Source organism: Alligator sinensis, unplaced genomic scaffold (assembly GCF_000455745.1).
Source record: "Alligator sinensis unplaced genomic scaffold, ASM45574v1 scaffold487_1, whole genome shotgun sequence".
NCBI lineage: Eukaryota > Metazoa > Chordata > Crocodylia > Alligatoridae > Alligator > Alligator sinensis.
In genome coordinates, this window is record NW_005842301.1 from 895,444 (window position 1) to 911,838 (window position 16,395).

The 16,395-nt window shown below is 49.4% G+C and overlaps 1 long non-coding RNA gene across 1 annotated transcript in view; it reads right to left on the minus strand.

Annotated features, from left to right (window-relative positions):
* Positions 1-6,019: 6,019 nt before the first annotated feature.
* The window catches only part of LOC112551033, a 33,641-nt gene continuing 23,265 nt past the window's right edge, over positions 6,020-16,395 (minus strand). Inside the window, exons 3-4 of the long non-coding RNA XR_003095143.1 lie at positions 6,698-6,860; positions 6,020-6,312 (exon numbers count right to left, since the gene is read on the minus strand). This is a non-coding gene — a long non-coding RNA (uncharacterized LOC112551033). The remainder of the gene's footprint in view (positions 6,313-6,697; positions 6,861-16,395) is intronic.

Sequence of the window (16,395 nt, forward strand, 5' to 3'; positions counted from 1 at the left end):
GAGGATAACATCCTTAGTCTTGCTTGAGATGCCTCAGTAGATGCATGCCAGTGTTTGATTAGCTCTACCAGCTATGGCATCACATTGGTGGCTCATGTTCATTTTGTTGTTTATATGTAGATGCAGACTGGAACCAAAATTGTTTCTGGTCAGCCCTGCCAGTAGGGGGCCAGCCTCAGGCTAGGAGCCTCTCCTGCCCCAGCTGGGGCTGGGAGCTTCTGCTGCCCCAGGGCTGGGTTGGCTCTATGCCTGCCCTGGCCCAAGACCTTTAAAAACCTGTGAGCATGCTGGGGCCTTGAGGCATGTGCTGGCATCCTGTGGTCACTGCTGGCCACAATGTCCCCCAGCACAGGCCGCAGGGCAGCTGCAGCAACCTGCCCACGTCTCGGTGCCACTCCCTGGAACAGCAGTGCCACCAGCTGCCAGGGCCATGCTGTCCAGCTCTGCAGGGGCCTGCAGGCACCTTCCAGGCCTGGCGGCACTCAGGCCCATGTGTAGCCAGCTTCTGGACACCAGGGCCAGCTCCAGCTGGCCACAGGCAACCTGTAGCAGTCTGCCCTGACCCTATAGCTGCTGCCTGACACCACCTCACCACATACCTGCCTGTCCCTCACTGTGCCTCTGTGCTGGGCACTGCAGGCAGCAGCCCAGGCCTGGCAGTATTGGGACTGTCACACAGAGGCCCAGCGAGCTATTGAGGGAGTCACATGCTGCCTCCTGGTTCCCCAACTGGTCTCAGAAGGAGACTGGAGACCTGATAGCACTGTGATTCATAGATTCATAGACATCAGGGCTGGAAGGGACCTCGGAAGATCATTGAGTCCAGCCCCCTGCCCAGGGGCAGGAAGTCAGCAGGGATCATAGGATCCCTCCAAGATAAACATCCAATTGTCTTTTGAAGGTGTTCAAAGTGGGTGCTTGAACCCCCTCCAGCGGCAGTCTATTCCAAACCTTGGGGGCTCAGACAGTAAAGAAGTTCTTCCCTATGTCTAGCCTGAAACGGTCTTTTAGGAATTTGTGACTGTTTGACCTTGTCATCCCTTGGGGGGCTCTGGTGAACAGACGTTCCCCCAGATCCTGGTGAGCACCCCTGATAAACTTATAGGTGGCCATCAGATCACCCCTGAGCCTATGCTTTTCCAGGCTGAAGAGTCCCATGGCTCTCAGCCTCTTGTCATAAGGTCTGTTTTCCTGACCTCTGATCATGTGCATGGTTCTCCTCTGCACCCTCTCAAGCTTCTCCACATCCTTTTTGAATTGTGGAGCCCAAAACCGGATGCAGTACTCCAGCTGTGGCCTCACCAAGGCCAAGTACAAGGGGAGAATGACGTCCTGGGATTTGCTTGACAAGCATCTATGGAGGTGGTGTGAGGCTGAGGTCCTCAGCCAGTTTGAGCAGGGTAGGCGCTCCAACACCCACATTTATGAAGGGCTGTCAGGTCTCATGCAGGTGTACGGGCACAAACTGTTGGCATGGCACTGCCACATAAAGGTCAAGGCCTTGCGGACACAGTGGGTTACTGTCACTGACCACAACCACCGGTCAGGGGTTGCCTGCAAGGTCAAGCCCTTTATGTGGCAACTGGATGATAGTCTCACAACCCTGGCCATAGCTGTACAGTTTATTCGAGCACGGGTGTCCTGACCAAGCCTCTGCTGTAGCCTGGCACCCATGGTGATGCATCTCAGGTAGCCCTCCAGGTGGCAGCAGAAGTTGCAAGGCAGGGCCAGCTCACCTACCACACTATTGAAGCTCAGGGTCCCATGCCAGGTGTGCAGGTGCACCCAGGGCACCATGGCCATCAACAGCAACAGGGTGTAGTGTATCTGGCACCCATTGGTCTCAGGAGACAGCTCCTCCCACTGTGCATGGGACAGTAGCAGCAGGGGTATGCTAAGGGTGCAGCACCATCACAGGGTGGGGGCTGGTCCCAGGGTGCCTCCCTGGAGAAGCCCCCTGAGGGGAAGGCAGAGGTGCCAGCAACTCCACGTCTTAGTCGTTGGGCCCTTGTACATGTTATGCGTTGCCTAGATACACATCACAAAAAGGCGGCAAAAATCTCTGTTTTGCTAGCTTAGTGGCATGTGAAAATACACATTGATGTATTTTTATCATGGTAGATTTCAATTTATTGTGGTAAATTAAACCACCTCTGACACACTTTATTTTTAGTGTGGCCAATTGTTCCAACAGGATTATTTTTATCGTAATAGTTTTTCAATGTGTATTCCCAGACACAAGCAAAACCGGCATTTTCCCTGTTCTGTCATGATTTGTCTATCAGGTGCTCCTTGGGTTCACTCAGAAATCCATGCAATTCCTGTTGCAATGTGGAATGGATGCAAATCTTTATGGGTAAGTCAGTTCAAGACTTTGGGGTTTGCCCATGTGGGTGGGGTTTGCCCACCCAGGGCACCACCAAGGTCCCAGCAGGAGACAGGACCCTCCCCCACATCTCACTTGTTGTTGACAGCTCACAATTTCAGGGCACTGTTGGGGCTAGCACACACCACTGGGGCACTGGTGGGACTTTGGGGGGTGCCCACCCAGTGGACCATGAACCTTTTGCCAAGTGCCTCTTTGAAAGCAAAAAAAAAAAAGCTTCTCTCAGCAATAAATTGTGCACCCCATGTCAAGAAAAGCTGCTGAGGAACGGCAGTTTGGTGTATTAGGGCAACAATTTCCAAAAAGCGCACAGTGTAGAGGTGCTTGCAGGGCAAGTGCAGGGTTGGCAAACAACAGTGACTGGGAAAAGCCTCAGCAGCCCTGGTCCCAATCTCCAAACATGTGAGAACTCCCTACAAATGATAGGGGAGTGAGCCCACATTTCTTTCACATCCCTCTCCATGGTAGAGTGGGCAGCTGAGAGGTGATACAGTTCTAGGGAGGGGATCATCCTGTACTACTTGCTATAGACACAGGAAAAGAGGGAGCAGCTTAGAAGAGCTAAAGTTGAATAGGCTAAAGTGAATACATTTGCACCTACTTCTCTGTTAAAAACATAACCTGTAGCATCTCTGGAAAGCTACAAAGTCAGTCCCCAACTTCGCCAACCTGAAAGATGAGTCTAAAATCAAACAGGTCTTCACTGGATTTATGATTCAAGGTCAACTGGAGTTTAATTAGAGTTAGATGGGGAGGAAAACCACGAGTCCACCCAGAAAGGGTTGCCTTCACGTGACAAAACAACCCAGACTGCTCAGTGGAGAGTGATTGCAAGCCAGGGAGTATTGAGAGAAAACAGGGTCTGGGAAAAGCCTCAGCAGGCTAGACACAGAATGCCAAACATATACAACCCCTCCGCCCCCACCACTTATGCAATCCCCTCACTCATATCCCCACCCCACGAGGACCACATATACAAAGGTTTCCCGGTAGCATCATTGTATATACTCTTATTATTAATGCTATCAAAAAGTGTATTGATATTAACGTTAGACTTAATTGTGAGACATATTCATATTATTAATGCTTTAAACAAGCCTATTGCTATTAATGAATGTTAGAGCACCCAAACAGTGCTATGTTAACAGTGAGAATTCCCTACAAATCCTAGGGAAGGAAGCCAGTATGTGCAACCAGAATGGGGTGCCTTCAAATCACTCTCCATCCCAGACACCTGCCCCCCGGACACACACACTGAGCTGGCAGGGGATCCCATAGTTTGGGGCAGGCACCCTAGGAAGGAAGGCGCTCACCCAAGGTAGGGAGGCAATGGAGAAAGGCAGACCTGGAAGTGCTTAACAGAATGCTTCCCCAAAGCATTATTATTATTAGAGGCAAATTATCATTAGAGGCAGATTATCATTGTGCTATTTTGATTATCATTAGAGGCAAATTATCATTATATGATCAATAGATACAGAGTGTGCAGGGCTGGGTGCAGCCTACTGTCAGGCATCCAGGGTGCAGAAAAGCAGGGAGTTGCAAGGGGAAAAGCCCAGGGAAGGCGGCTTCCTGCCAAAACCCTGTGCACACTTGCTGGGCCACCCGGGGGGGCAATGTAGCTTGGTCTGTGTCTGGCTCTGAATAGTCTGGGGGAGCGGGGTCAGTCCTGGGTTGACCTGTTTGTGCACAGAAACATTAGGAGAAAGTGCCATGGTCTGCTACTGTCCTCGGTGCCAGGGTGAGCTGTCCTGGCAATGGGGGACCTGCCTGGGTGACCAGTGGGTTGACCCTAAAAACAAAACCCCACTAAGGCTGACAGATGAGGCTGCCCACCCATTGGAAGGATGAGGAGACAGTGCTATGGTCCACTCCTGTCCTCAGTGTCAGGGGGCATGGGTGGCTGGTGCCTCCCGAGTCTGACGGGACACCAACAAGGCACGATGGCGGGGGAGTGTGCCAGTACTTCCGTATGCAGCACAGCAGTGGTGGAAGTGCCGGCACTTCCACTGCCACCGTGCTGCCAGTGGAGCCAATTTCAGGGGGGGGCACTAGTGCTCTCCTTGCCCCACTACCAGCCGGAGCGCTCACTGTCAGGGGGAGCACCAGCGCTCTCAGGGGGGGAAGCATGTGCCCCCTACCCTGTGTCCCCCATACACATCGCCTATGTCAGGGGGATCCATCTTGGCAATGGGAGCCCTGCCAGGAGACCAGTGAGGTGACCCTAAAAACAAAACCCCACTAAGGCTGACAAACAGACAATGGGCAAAGCTCCTGGCACCCCCCGTTGGAAAGCCCAATGTACTGCACGGTGCAGAGGGTTGTCAAAGGGTGCAGGGTCAGTGCTGGCATGGGCAGCTTCCCTGTCACCCAGCAATGTTGTTGACCCCATTAACACTCAAAGTCTGTGAGGACGCAAAGTGCCTAGCTTGGATGGAGTCCCATGTAGTGGGTTTACAACATGGGGTGTCACAAAGAGCGGGTAGAGGAAGGCAAGAAAGACCTGAGGCTTGCAGTGGTTTCCTGGCCAGGAATGGCAGGCAGGGTGCACCTCTTGGGGTGACTACCTGTGCCATCCAAGACTTGGTCTTGGGGAAGTGTTGGGATGTTGGTGTGGCCAGGGAGGCCACTAATTTGAATAATTAAATAAATTGTTGGATGCTGGGTGAATTGACTTATGATGCTTGTAGCAATGCCTGCAGGGAAACATGAAAGACTTTCTTGGCCAGCCTTCACCTCCAGCTATGAGGGGATCCCAGGCACCCCTAAATTCTCAGATCGTGAAGGAATGTGTAACGCTGGGGGAGGGGAAAGATAAGTGAGGTGCTGGGAGTGGAAAAGACCTGGAAGGTGGTTTTCCTCCAAAAACATGTGCAGACTTTGGGGGGGAGGAGAGGGGATTGTCACAGGGAGTGGCGTCATTTCTGGGGTCAACGAAGGGGTGCCAGGAGACATCAGGAGAAAGCAACAGTGTCTGCTGAGTTGATTGGTGTCAGGGGGGAGCTATAATGTCACTGCAAGAAATATGTGGGTCACCCTAAATCTAGCACACCAGAAAGGGTAAAGAATGATGTATCATGAAAGCCCTGGGGTGCACCCCGCTCTCACCCCTCCATTAAAGTAATTTATGTTGGTTGGGGGCTACTGGTAGGAATTGGCATGGATGGAGAACACAGGAACTTCTGTTGGTGAAGAATGGGGAGTGTGGGGCAACATTATGGCTGGATTTCTAGTTGCAAGCCCCAAGGTTGGACACCAAGACAGAAAGTTGTCTGCTAGACGATGCAGTTTGGATAGTCTTTGGAGAATGAACAGAAGTGGGTTTAAAAGGGGATGTACACTTTTCCTTGTTTGCAAGTAAACAGTTCTTTACACTTTGAAAAGTTCTTTGGTGAACTTTATTTCAGTGAAAGTGTCACAAACACTACTAAAACAGGTAAACCAATAGTAAGAGTGTTAATAACAGATAGACAGTAAAATTAACCATAAATTGCCAGTCATGTGGATGTATCTCCTCTGGACCCTCTCAAGCTTCTCCATGTCCTTTTTAAAGTGTGGAGCCCAGAACTGGATGCAGTACTCCATCTGCGGCCTCGCCAAGGCCAAGTAAAGTGGGAGGATGACATCTAGAGTCTTTCTTGAAATGCATCGGTAGATGCAAGGCAGGATTTTATTTGCTTTGCTGGTTGTGGCATCGCATTGGTGACTCATATTCATCTTGTGGTCAGTCATGACCCCCAAGTCTCTTTCGGTCATGGTCCCTAATGTCACCTGCCAGTTGGTCAGTGCTCTTAGATATGCTTTGCCACGATTCTGCCAGTAACTCAAGAATGTTTTTCTTCGTTCTTCTTTGTCTTCTTCTGTAATTATGTTGATGCTCAGCATTATCGATTGCTGTTGATGATCTAGGACCCACAGCTGCAGTACTAGGGGTAGAAAAAGAAAGGTCTCAATAGGTGTTAGTCTATTTTAAAATATTTTTAAAAGCTCCCCTCCACAAGAATTACCAACCGGGCTCCCACCACTACCCACCCGTGCTATCAAGCCCCCCCAAGTATTCTAAACCCTCCCAACATATCCTCCCCCTCACTGGGCTGTACCTGGTTACCCTCCTCCTCCCCCTACCCCCAGGATAAACACCTATCAACCACCACTGAGTGCTTTTAACTTATCCCCGCAACACACATTAGGAATGTGCAGGGAACAACTAACATTTGGTTAATGCGAGCAGTCTCCTCACACCCGCCAGACTGAAAAAGCACAAAGCACAAATCTTTTAGCCCTATGTCTCCTACCATAGCTATAACTTACAAGTCACTGGTCACGAGGCTTGTGGCATCTCCTGCACAGAACCAAAAGTTTTATTTTGGTAACCTGAAGCCTCCTGCAACAGAATATTGGTGGAGTTGGAGGCATCTTCTTCCTCATAAACAGTCGTTTGTCAGCCCATCCTGATGATCATCCTCTGTGTCTGCTGCCAAAACATGCGGGGAGACAGTAGTAGAGCACAAGCTCATTTCTGGCTCCATGCAAAACAGGTCCTTTGAGAAGTCCCAACCGAGGTTGTTTGTCTGTGACTGTGACTAAGGCTGATTGTGTGCAGTTTTTGAAGTGGCTGCAACACAGCCCTCGACATTCCCAGGGAAGCCCGCCATACTGTGGCACTGGGGAGGTAACTCTGTGGGTAATCATGGGCAACTGGTGCCTCCTGAGTCAGGGGGACCACTTGCCCCCCGCCCCAGTGGCTGATCCCACTGACTTGGGGGGGGTCCCCCACAACCGAGCCCACTGATCCCACTGACCCACAAGTGGCAGTGGCACACCACTGATGCTTCCAGGTGCACTGCTGACAAATCCAGGAGAGCACTGGCACTTCCGGAAGAGCCCCAACTCCCCAGCCAGTGCTCTCAGGGCAGGCACCAGCGCTTGCGCCTGCCCCCCCTGCCTGGGAAAGCTGGCTGACAGGGTGTGCAGCAGCACTCTCCAGGGCTGCACATGCACCCCTGTGCACCCCCAATACGTTGCCACTGTGGGTAACTCTGTGGCAGTCTCCTCTGGCACACCTGTTGTGCCAAATGCCAGCAGGCAAACATCTCCAGCATTTCTTTGAAGGTTGGTAGCCAGCTTGTCATAGAATGGGATCATTCTGTGTGAGGCCCCAGAATGAGAGTTATTGTCCTTAACACAATGGAAAGCACACTTTAGGGCAGGGGTAGGCAGCATTTTGTGGTCAGAGCGCCAAAACCCCCCACAATGTCTACCTTGGAAGGTGCTGGAGTGCCGGCATGCAAGAAAAACAAGATGAGGGCGGGGGGTACATGACAGGATGCACTGCATATTAGTATAGTTAATAATCATAAATATTGACCTTTTTATGGTAATTACCAGATTTTCTAAAAATTGTAAACCTGCTGACTTAAATAAAACTTCAGATACTATCTTTGGTCTTGTGTATTTGTATTGTGTGGATCCCCACACAAGTGTGCCAGTACTTCCGTATGCAGCACAGCAGTGGTGGAAGTGCTGGCACTTCCACCACCAGCGTGCTGCCAGTGGAGCCAATTTCCCTTTGTGAGGCTAGGTGATGGCATTGAGAAACTTATTCAAAAAACTATTGTGCTGGTGATTGGTGAAAATGGTGGTAAATTACCGCAGGCAAGAAAATCCAACCGTTTTAGAATTGACCTTGATGGAAAAACATTTCCATTCAATCATCAAGCAATCCATAGCCATAAAAGCCCTGCACGAACAGTTTCCACAGGGAGATCATGGTTTTTGCAATTGCAGGGAGGGTAATTTGGGGTCTGGTACACAGCATAGACCAAGTTGAATATTCCATGTCCTTGAGTGGAAATTGTGGAAGTGGACCCACTCCTGTGCCCTGGAGGTGCTGGGTGCCAGGCTACAAGCAAGCAGTGAGTCATTTTTAAGATCTGGAGTGAAACCTAACCTTTGGCCAGTGGGCGGGGGGATAGGGGAGGTTTTCACTGTATGGTGCAGAGCCCAAGTGAAATATTAAATGTCCTTCACTCTCCAGGTAGTTAGTTGTTAATTGTGGGACCAAACCCCTCCTAGTGTCCATGGGTTGTGTGGGGGGAGGTTTGGTTTGGTCACAAATGTACAGGCAGCCAGTCAGTTTTCAGTTCTGGCAGACAAGCCTACCCTTTGATTTATTTATTTACGTATTTATTTGGGTGGGGGTAGGGGTGGGCATGCTGGGTTTGGCACAGATCAAGTGAAATACCAGAAGGTAATGAAGGAATGAGGATTTGGTAGTAGGAAAAGGGGTGCTGGAAAGGATAACTAAAGTACTTTGGAGTTGAAAGCATGTCAGCTGTGTTAAACCAAAGCAGGAGAGAGGCAGTTGGGCATTGTAACAGGACCTGGTGCTGAGGAGAAAATTCAGGCCTGGAGTCATGGAGTTTGATGTTAAATAGGTCAAGCTGTGAACTGTACCCAACCCCACTGGTACCAAATGATGTCAGCCACCTGAAAAGGTATAGAGGTAACGTGCCATGTGCACTTCAGATAGCCGCGCGTGGTGGAACAGCGTACAGGATGCTGAGCGCCTATGTAAGCCTCTGTGATTGACAGCTCAGTGTCTGACTGGGGCTGTGTGGTGTGTGTTTGGGCGTAACTGGACTGTCTGTGGCTGTGAGGGCGTGTGAGTGACTGGGTGAGAAGGTGTTTGAGGGAGTGTGAGGATTCGTGAGAGAGATGACAAAGAGGAACTGTCGGTGTGTCGTGGAGGCATACCACTTTGGACCCTGGTGTCCTGCAGGGCTCCAGCCCTTCAGTTTGTCCATCGATCATAATCTTCACTGAGGTAGAAAGGGTTGGCTCCCCAGCCCTCTGTCCCTGCCGGGTGTTCTCAGCACATAAGACCACAGCTCCCTGCTTCCCTTACTATCATCCTGTCCCATTTCTCTATTTCTCTTTCCTTTGTCTGTTTTGGCTGTGGGCCACCCCCTCCCATAACAATAGTGGAAGCCAGTTGCCAGCAATGGCTCGAGGGCTGAGAGGACAGAGACCAGAGTTGGTGATCAGCGGCCGGAGTACAATAAACCTCTTCCCATTTAATAAAATTTCCCTCTCTTTTGCTTGAGTCTGGATATACTGTTAATAATAAGTGTTGTTGGATCAGATAAGAGTTATTACTTAGGTAAGTATAGAATTATTTATAGTAGAATTTGCTATCCGTATTTATAGTGTGAGAGTGTATTTTGAACTGTTATACTTACCTGTTGCTTGTGATTTGTGTGATTTTACAATAAACCATTTCTATTCATTTGTTTACATCCTGTGTGAGTGCTCTAATTAATCATTGCTCACTAATTGCCGGGTTAACTAGGCAGTGATCAGATACTCCCCGATTAACCAGTTACCTGGCCTGGGGTCAAAAACCACCCCTCCTTGACCTGGACTAGCTAACAGCCACTGATTGGGTGCTTAATTAATCTTAATTAAGTCCAGGGTCAACACTGGGTTGTATAGCCGTTGACAAATAAATGGTGCAAGTGTTTTCATGCAAATTGACCAGTGTTGCAGGTTTTGAGGACCAGAGACCAGTTACAGGCAGAATTGTGTGTGTGGACTGCTTGCTAAATCTAAGACCATGACTTCCTCAATTCCTAATGGACTAAGCAACAAAAAGACAATAATCTTGATGGCCATAGAAGATTCACATCGCAGAAGTCTGCTTATAGAAGAGGAAACTATAAGGTTTATGGAACTGAGCTGTTGTCTGTTCAATCTGCTGCAAAGACACATTTGGATGTTTGCCTCTATGCACAACTTGATGATTGAACTGTACAAGATGCTGATGTGTTTGGAAGAAGATAAATTGTAGGTTCATAAGGCTATAATGGCTTGCTGGCCATACCTTAAGGGCAACGATTGCCAGGTCTGGACACATGAAAGCAGCTCAGACTGGTGGGAACGCAGTTATGTTAACCTGGAATGATAGTGGTTGGAGACATTATGAATGAGCAGGGACACCTTATTCTACATTGTTAGTATGCTGTCACTTCATACTGAGCGCCAGACAACTGTCATGCAGAAGCCCATTGCTCCAGAGAAGCATGTTGCCAGGGCCATGATGAAACTGGTCACTCCAACAAGTCTGCACTATTTGGTGAATCAGTTTGGTGTGGCTCCCTGTACTTCTGGGGTGGCAATAAGAGAGGTCTGCCAGCTGCTGCAGGAGCTGGCAGTAAATAAATTACTCTGCCTGGGTAACCCCAGGGAGGTGGTGAAAGGATTCAGGGCAATGGGCTTCCCAAACTGCGTGGGAGCACTGGAAAGCGCACACATTCCCATCCTGTCACCATCCCAGAACAACTGATCATTCACTCACAGGAATGGATTTCCTTCAGTCATTCTCCAAGCTGTAGTGGATCACCGAGGAAAATCTACTAACATTTACACAGGATGGGCAGAAAGCACTCACGGTGCACATGTCTTTTGAAACTCACTGCTACCTAGGATGATGGAGAAGGGCCAATATACCCCAGGAATGGAGGAAGTCATCATCTGGGGTGTTCAGTGCCACCCTCATAATTGCTGGTGTGGCTTACCCACTCCTGCCCTGGCTTAGGAAGCCCTATGAGGGGCAAGTGACTGACCCACAAAAACAGACCTTGAACTACCACCTAAGCAAATGCTGCATGAGCGTAGAATGTGCCTTTGGGTGCTTGAAAGCCTGTTGGAGGTCACTCAACAACAGGCTGGAGACAGACCCGGAGAACATCACCTCTTTCATAGTGGCAGCCTGCATGCTGCATATCTGTGAAACAAGTTTTCAGTGAGTCCTGGGCCCAAGACTTGAGGGAAGTGAGAGAAGCTGCAAGATGTACATGGAGACAAGCAGGAAGGGGGGAACTTAGACATTCAGGAAAACAGTGGAAGGGGAACTGCGATCAGAAATTGCCTGGCTGCTCAGGTGGGGGAATGTGCTCTGTAAGTGTGCTGTGTAACTGGATGTTTTAAAAAATTTCTTTCATATTTCATATTAGTTTGTAATTGAATAAAGTCTTTCTGAGAAAATATTTTGGATACCTTTGTTGATAGCAGGCTCTGAGGGTTGATGTGAGAGTGGTTTCATGGGGAGGGGACGAGGGGGGGGGAGTATGGGAAGGGAAGAGGACATCCTCCCTGTAGGAGGGAGGGGGTGCTGTGGGTGTGGGACATGGGGGATGGGTCTAGGGTGGTGAGTCAGGCAGGCACCTAAAGAAGAAAGGACTTTTAACAGAAAAACATGGGGGGTGAGGGAGGGGGAGAAATGACTGTGTGCACTGAAAAAAAATGGTCTGGTTGGTCTCTCTAGGCAGTCCAAGTGTGAAGGCAAATGTTCTTAAGTAAAAGGTGTAAAATACAAACAAAAAAATTAACAAAAGGGGGGAAGTTAATACTGTAATATGCGGAGCACCTACAAACCCAAGGCACACCTGGATTATAGTAGCCAGAGATTCAGGAAATGGGAATTGGCATGCAAATAGGGTAACTGATAAGACATTGCCTGTAACTTAGCTGAAAATGCATCACTGACCCACAAAAAAGTTGTGCTTATGTGAGCTTCTGATTAGTGGCCAGTGCAGGGAGAGTGTTTCCCAGAAAGAGCACCCCACCTTTGTGCCCCAAGGTCCCCCTAGCATGCACCCTAGCTTTCTCTGCCCAGGGTGATGGCTGCAAGCATTCAAAGAGGCTTCATCCAGTAGGCAACAATTGCTTTTGGTCTTTGAATTCAGGGCTCCACTGGAAACCCCAAGAGTCCCCACAGTCATGGGAGAGGAAAAAGTGGATACCATGTAGATTTGTCAGGGACAGCACCAGGAGAGAGCACCAGAAAATGAATAGTGGGTTGAACAGAAGTAATTTTTGGGGGGGTGGGGGGGGGTGGAGAAGAGTGTAAAAAAAAGCCACCTGAAAAAATTAACCAATCACCAAATACGTTCCTAAATTGCCCCCTGCTGTAATTTAGTACTAGGAGGTCAAGAGGGTAAAATTGTTATGAGGTGCCCCCTAGTGTCTTTTACTGGTAATAGCATATTAACCCATTATGAGTCTTAAAAGCACTATGTAACATAAACATAATGTCATTTATCATAGTACACTGCGAGAGTGAAATAAACCTAGGGAATATCTTTAGCTAGAGAAACCTGATAATGTGCACAAATGTGCTGGGAGCCCTGCACCCCCCTGAGCCTGGGTGCTATGGGCTTCACAGCAGCACAGAAGACAGGCTGGCCTGCAGGAGAAGCAGCTGATAGAGGCACTACATATAGCAGAGATGTCCTCCACCCAACACTCCCTGCCTGTCTTTGTTTATGCCAGGCTTTTCTATGCCTACACCTTGAAAGAGCTTATTGAGCCCCAGCTCAAGTCTGGGATCGTGCCCGGTATGCAAAGGCCAATAAAGATACCAGGGGTGAAAGTATAAAGAAGATTTATTGCTAGCAATACAAGGTGCAAGCGGAATAATTTCACGTAACAAGCACACAGATTCTTAATTCTAAGCATCTTTTATACAGGAGTATTGGACCTTAATAAGCATTCTTGTTTGCTAATTGGTTATAAGGGAGTGACGCAAGGAGTTCTTTACTGAGCATGTCTCTATACCTGTGTTTTAGCTATGTATCTCATTTACATACATGTATGTTTCATTAGCATACTTTCTCCCCACCTAGGGGCGTGATTTTTAGTATTTAAATTAGCTCTTTGCCCTAGTCCTCTGATTCTGCTTTTGTTTTCAAGCCTCCTTTATCTAAGACTGTCTCCTCCTTATCATTGCAGATGGGCATTAGTTACATAACAGAGACTTTTGCTTGGGCTTTGTATAGTGGTTTCTAGGTCAAACCTGACAAGCTGACCCAGGTGAGACTCTGCCATCCTTCCCCATTTTCTAATGTATAGCAACCCCAGCCATGGGCAAGAGCCAGGAATGAACCAAGGATCTTCAGCCCCCATGCCTATATTAAGCAAAGGGAATAGCTAGTATAGTGGTAGGTGGGTCACCTTTTCGGTATCAGCTATATGGGAGTAAAGATATGATGGTGGGCTGTGTACATGACATAGGGAAAAGAGCTCAGTTGATAAAGTTTCTTTAGTCCTCCATTTTTGTAAGGAACTAAACACCACATGAAGTGTTCAGCTCTGCATGTAGCAGTGCTTTCCTCTTAGTTCCCTTATGCTAGATATCAGCCATTGTGAACAGGGATACAGGGCAGTTTTACTGAGCTTTATGCTTGGGGACTCTTTTTTTAAAACTTTTAGAACCCCACTAATAACTAAATTCTTGCCAATGCAAGACATCCATACTAGTCCTAACTAGCAACAACCACATTACTAGCAGGATTTGAGCCATCATGTGGTAGAGTCATTGTGGCACAGCACCTCTGGTGCCTGCCACTTTAAGAGGCTTGAACAGGCTGTGGAGCAGCCAGCAAGTGCGGTATGGCTTAACGATGCAGTCACATGACTCCTGGATTGGAGGATGGGGCTGGGCAGCCTCAGTAAAAACTCAGACTCTCAGAACTGAACAAGTGGTTGCTGCAGGGAGCCAGAGGGAGGTCAAGAGTAGGAACTGTGGGGATGGAGAAGGTTCCTGGTCCTGGGGCATGATCTAAAATGACACTCTGCTAGGGTTGGATAGTGTGGTAGAGCTGCCTGTGCCGGGCTGGTCCCCAGGAAATGCCACACCAGTGCCTCCCTAGTGAAAGGTGACTATAGGGTGCTGTATAGCCTCAGCCCCTGTGACCTGGTGGGTTACCCCATAGAGGGGACAGGTGAGGGGTGCAGGCATGTCATCAGGCCTGAGACCCAAGAGGCATAAGGCTCAAGAGCCCTAGTGAGGGGGCAGAGTAGTCAGCCCAGTGAGAGAGTGTGTGGGAAAGCAGTAGACTCAAGCGAGAAGGCTGTGTAGAGTAAGGCCTGCATGGGCAGACCTGAAGGACTATGCATAGGCCAGCCTTAGTGATTGAGTAAGCTGGGTTTGGAGGGGTCCTGTATATGAGAGAGAGGGTGAGCGGCTCAATAACCTAACCAGAGAAATCCTCAATTGGTCAATGCTGGGGCCAGAACCAGAACAGTCGAAGGGCCAGAGCACTCACCACAAGGGACATTAGAGCTAGAAGCCTGGAGTTCTGAGTAGCCTAGAGGAGAGGCTAGGCCCTGTGTGACCAAAGGTCCCAGAGGGAGCCACAGCTGAGAAGGAGAAGTGCTTATGTCATGGGTGACTGGTGCCTCCCAAACCAGGGTGAGGGGAGCACTTGCCCCCCAACAGCCAGTCAGCAACTGGGGGGCTCCCCCCATAGCTGATTGTGCCAACTGGGGCAGGCTCTCCCATGGCTGATTGCTCTGACTTCCAGGTGCACTGCTGGCACTTCTGGATCAGCGCAGTTGGCCATGGGGGAACCCCACTGGTTCTCTGGGTCAGCAACAAGGGAGCCCCCCTTGGCTCCCCTGGGGGAACCCCTCCTGGATTGCTTCTCCTGGTGCCCCCACTCCCCAGCCAGTGCTCTCAGGGGGGGCACCACCACTCTCGCCTGCCCCCCCGCCCGTTGCTTAAGCATGGAATGCTGGCTGTCAGGGGGTTCACCAGCACTCTCAGGGGGTGGTGCACCCCTGTGCACCCCCTACACATTGCCACTGGCTTATGTAGCTTTGCATCCCAGAATAAGGGCAGAATAGACTGCTTGGGAAGGAGGGATCCAGGTGGGGTCTGAGCAATAGGCAGGCAGAGAAGGAGGTCCATTGTGGTGCTGAAGTCATACAGCGATGCCATCTGCAAGGCATGGGACACAATATAATTTTTCTTAAATAAAATATATTTCTATATGTATATAAAGTTATATATATATAAATCCTCTATCATAGGCTTTCCATCACACCTCTTAAACTGCATTAAGAGACCCATGCACCTATTACAATAAATGCACCCTTTCCCCTGTGCCTCTGCGCTCCTACCCTCTTCCTTTCCCTAACCCAACTACAGCCCCTTAGCCCAGGCCCCAATTTGGGGTTTACATTCTCAGTTCATTCACAGTCCTTGAAGTTGTTGATGTCGCTGTCACTTCTGCTGCTGCTGATCCTGTTGCTGTCCTTCTTGCAGTATCCAGGTCCAGTTGCATTGCTGTCCTCTTCTTCCTGTCCACTTCCCTTCCCAGGGAGGCTTTGAACAGTGCCAAGTGTCTCTTTTCCATGTGGAGTTGGCTGTGTCCTCTCCCACTGCTCTACAGTTGTAGGATTGGAGTTCGCTTCGAAACATTTTAACTCAGTCTGTTTGCTCGAGCTCAAGTGTCACTGTATACCAGTAAGTTCCTGCACTGCCATTGGGCACTTCTGACACAGGACACAAACTGGCCCAAGTGAGCTGTCTGGGATCCCTGATGTTTAGTCAGGTGTCTGTACAGCGCCACCTCCTTTGTCGTCAGCCTGACTCCTGTCACTTCCTCAAGGAGCTGGCTTACCTTTTTCCACGCTCCTTTGGCATAGACACAGAGCCAAAGGAGGTGGTCTATGGTCTCATTCGCACCTTGGCAGCTTCCCCTGGGGCAGCTGGGTCTAGTCTCTTGCCTCACTCTGTGCCTCCACACTTTCACTGGGAGTATGCAGTGAGCTATGAGCCAGTTCAAGTCTCTGTGGTCTTTTCATAGGTCTTTGTAGAAGATCTGGTCCCAGATGGCCTGGCAGTCATTGTCAGGGATCAGCTCCATGCACAAGCTAATTCTATTCCATCTTGGAGGAAAGGCAGCAAGAGGGCACAGCAGCCCACTGGCTCTCCAGGGACCTAGCAGATCTCCTGAGGCTAAAAAGAAAGGCCTACAAAGGATGGGATTCACCTCCAAGGAAGAATATTCTGCACTGGTCCGGTCCTGCAGGGAGCAAACCTGGAAAGCCAAGGCCGCAACTGAACTCCAACTAGCTTCGAGTATCAAGGACAATAAAAAGTCCTTTTTCAGATATGTGGAGAGCTGGAGGAAAAGCAAGGGCAACGTTGGACCCCTGCTGAA